We start from the raw sequence: 4,436 nt of genomic DNA on the forward strand, positions 1-4,436 counted from the left end.
TTTTTGAGATGGAGTTTCCCTCTCTCACCCAGGCTGGAGTTCAGTGGCCCAATCTCAGCTCACTGCAACCTCTACCTCCCAGGTTCAAGTGATTCTCCTGCCTCAGTCTCCCGAGTAGCTGGGATTACAGGCACATGCCACCACAGCTGGCTAATTTTTGTATTTTTAGTAGAGACGGGATTTCATCATGTTGGCCAGGCTGGTCTCAAACTCCTGACCTCAGTTGATCCACCCACCTCAGCCTCCCAAAGTGCTGGAATTACAGGCGTGAGCCACTATGCCTGGCTCCTTCACGTTTTGAAAGAACATTGAACGGGCTATAATATTCCTGGTTGACAGGTTTTTTTCTTTCAGCACTTTCAAGATATCATCATTACACTGCCTTCATGGTTTCTGATGAAAAATTAGCTGTTGTTCTTATGCAGGATCCATGTAAATGATGAGTCACTTCTCTTTTTCACTTTAAAGAATTTCTCTTATTTTTGGTTTTCAACAGTTGACTATGTGTCTCAGTGTGAATCTCTGAGTTTATCCTGCCTTAAGTTTGTCACGCTCATTAGATGTGTTGATTCACATGTTTTACCACATCTGGGAACTTTGTGGCCATTACGTGTTTAAATATTTTTCCTTCCCCGTTTAAATATTTTTCCTTCCCCGTTTAAATATTTTTCCTTCCCCTTTCTCTCTCTCTTCTCTTTCTGTAACTCCCATAACATGTGTTTTGATATGCTTAATTTGTGTCCCACATGTCCAATAGGCTCTGTTCAATTGTTTTCTTTTTGTTCCTCAAACTGGGTGATTTTAACTGCCCTATCTTCAATTTCACTGATTCTTCTGCCTGCTCAAATGTGCTGTTGACCCCCTCTAGTAATTTTTGTACTTCAGCTATTGTACTTCTCAGTTCCAAAATTTTTATTTGGTTCCTTTTTATTATTTCTATCTCTTTATGATATTCTATACTCGTATATACATCATTCTCCTGATTTTCCTTAGCTATTCTTCATGGTTTCCATGAGCTCTTTTCTTTTTTCCTTCAGCATATTTAAGACAGTTAAGTCTTTTTATATAAGTCCAATGTCTGGGCTCTTCACAGATAGTTTCTATCAACTATCATACTTTCATTTTATGTTGCATACTTTACAATTTTGTGATGAGAACTGGAAATTTTGAATATTGAAATTGTAACCCTTGAAATTAGATTTTCTCTTCTGTCTCAGTTTCAGGGATTATCATAGCTTGAAGAAAGCTACAGTCATCTATTTATTTCGCGCCTTTTCCAAACTATGTCGCAAAGACTATATTCCTTGGCATGTGTAGTCACTAAAGACTCTTACTATTTCTGCAGTCAACCAGTGACCTAACAGAGATTTCCTTAAATTCCTGGATCCAAAAAAGAAAAGGGCTGTTTTTTCTCTTTTAATCCCCTCCATCACTCAGGAGGCTGAGGCAGGAGGATTGCTTGAGCCCAGGAGTTTGAGCCTAGTCTGAGTAACATAGCAAGACCACATTTTTTCTTTTTTCTTTTTTTTTTTTTTGAGATAAGAGTCTCACTCTGTCACCCAGGCTAGAGTGCAGTGGCATGATCTTGGCTCACTGCAGCCTCCACCTCCCAGGTTCAAGCAATTCCCCTGGCCTCAGCCTCCCGAGTAGCTGGGATTACAGGCGCATAACCAAGCCCAGCTAATTTTTTTCATTTTTAGTAGAGATGGGGTTTCACCATGTTGACCAGGCTGGTCTTGAACTCCTGACATCAAGTGATCTGCCCACCTCAGCCATGTAGCTCAGCGGTGTGAGCCACCGCGCCCGGCCAGGACCTTATCTTAAAAAAAAAAAAGAAAAAAGAAAAGAAAAGAAAAGAAAAAAACAGAGCTTTTTTAATCCCCTCCACCAATGAGAAAACCATTTCAGCTCAGCCCATGGAGGCTGAAACAATGGCCAACCTCTGTGGTGGCCCCCTTAGCAAACTGTAACGTATATCAAAACACACAAGCCTGATTTTTGGAGGACAAGGTTCTTGTAGCCCACCCTCACATCGCCAAGCACATCAGGGATACAGACTGCCATCTCTACAACTGGATGCTGCTGGGAAGTATTCACCAAAATTCACCAGCCTCTTTCTTCATCAAGTACTCCCTTCAATGCTGCAAATGCTCCACTAGAATCTAGAGCTCCAAATAGTTGGTTCTGACAGTTCTTGCCAGCTCAATAGTGGTTTCAGTGAAGGGATCAAGGATCAATTCTACTCTGCCATCTTCCATGACATCACTCTTCCCCCACCCCACCATATTAGTCTTTATCCCATTGGAAACAGATGGCACCCTCAAGATAGGATAATTTGAGGAGAATGTATTTAAGAAGGATTCTTTACAAAAGTGTGGATGTAGGGGAGCCACAAGAGAGAATACAGTAACCTAGGACTAATAGCAGCCAAGCTGATACTATCCCTAAGCCCAAAAGGTTGAGGAGAGGGATCAGGACCGGAAAGGAAGGAAAGAGTTGTGCTGAGGTGGCCACCTTGAAAGGAGCAGTGAAATTTGGTTGAAGAACAAGGCCAGCCTGAGGCGACCTCAAAAGATGAAGGAAGTCCAAGATTAAAGAGCCTGATACTACTCTTTTGCCTCCTCCTCCTACTACTACTACTACTACTTCTGTTCCCCCTCCTCCTGCTGGGGCTCCTTATTGGCCAACCAAACACCAAGGCGTAAGGGAGTCCAGTTGATAGAAGGGTGAAAAAGGATGAAGAGTGGATGTGGAGGACTAACTGGAGAATGGCCAGACAGCCACTCCAACCCCAAAATTACCTCTAGCCTCTATTTTCAAGACTGAATGCAGCAAATTTCTGGCTATTTAAGAACAGCCACTTTCCAAACACAACTGGAGGATTCTTCCCTGGAGAGAAGACCTCCCAATATCGACATTCGACATCTGACACATCATCTATGCAACTTACGGTCAACCTAGTGCTTCTCAAAACGTAATGTGCACTTGAATTGCCTGGTGATGTTGTTAAAATGCAGATTCTAAATCTGTAGGTACAGTGAAGAATACAGGAGAATCTAGGGTTCTCCATTTCCAATGAGCTCCCAGATGATGTCAATGCTCTGTTGTAAAGGCTAGAGTGCAGTGTCATGATCCTAGCTTACTGCAGCCTAAAACTCCTGGGCTCAAGCAATCCTCCCTGCTCATCCTCCCAAAGTACTGGGATTACAGGCATGAGCCACCATGCTCAGCTCTATGAATTTCTATTTTGAATCAGTGCTCAGTACAACAAATTAAGAAAGTGGTACAATAAAGCAAATCATTATAAAATTTCTAACCAACAAGTTAAAGACAGAATCCTAAGGCTTCCACAGATGGGGGAGATGTAACAGACAAAGGATCAGAAATATGAATAGGAATTATACTTTTTTAATAGCAACCCTAGAAGGTGTAAGAAAATGTAGTATACCTTCAAAATAAAAAGAGAAAATTATTTTCAAACTTGAATATCTAGCCCAACAACACATCAAATGTTAAATAGAAGTAAGATATTTTCAAATATGCAAAGATTCTAACAACATATCTCCCCCATCTCCCTTTCTTAGGAAGTTACTAGAGGAGACGCTTTAGCAAAACAAGGAAGTAAAACAAGAGGAAGACGTGGGATCCAGGAAATGGGCAAAATCACCCCAAAACAGCAATGAAGGAAGATTCCAGAATGACAACTATACAGCAAGTCTAGTGAGCAGCCAGTCCAGACTGAAACAAGAGGAAGGCAGGCTCTGGGACAAAAACTCCAAAGAAAAAGTGGAACTTATATACTGAGTATATCGAAAACATTATTGCTAGACTTTTCGATACAGTCTTAGAGGATTTGAGGTGAAAATCCAACTGTAAATACTGTTTATAGAAAATCAGACAAATGAGAGAAAAAAGGCAATAATTAACCCTAAGAAAAATGAAGGGCCATGTAAACTAGAAGTCATGATTGTAGTGTGTTTCTTAGCTCATCACTAAACAATATTTGCATACATAATAATTTTAATACAGCTGGGCACAGATTATTGGTTTAACCAAAAGTTGTTACACAGCTATATGGTGGGAAGCAGAAGTAATACAGTCAAGTCCTTCTCTACCGTGTCAGGAAGTCAACACATAATGCTAAAAATTAACAAACCAAGAAATAATGGTACAAACATTTACTTAGAAATACAAAGGTAGGCCAGGCGCGGTGACTCATGCTTGTAATCCCAGCACTTTGGGAGGCTGAGGCAGGCAGATTGCTTGAGTTCAGGAGTTCGAGGCCAGCCTAAACAACATGGTGAAACCCTGTCTCTACTAAAAATTCAAAAATTAGCTGGGCATATTGGTGGCCACCTGTAGTCCCAGCTAGTTGTGGTCTGAGGCCAGAGGATTGCTTGGGCCCGGAGAAATCGGGGCTGCAGTGAGCGAAGAGC

Source organism: Mandrillus leucophaeus, unplaced genomic scaffold (genome assembly GCF_000951045.1).
Source record: "Mandrillus leucophaeus isolate KB7577 unplaced genomic scaffold, Mleu.le_1.0 Scaffold70, whole genome shotgun sequence".
In the NCBI taxonomy this organism is placed as follows: domain Eukaryota; kingdom Metazoa; phylum Chordata; class Mammalia; order Primates; family Cercopithecidae; genus Mandrillus; species Mandrillus leucophaeus.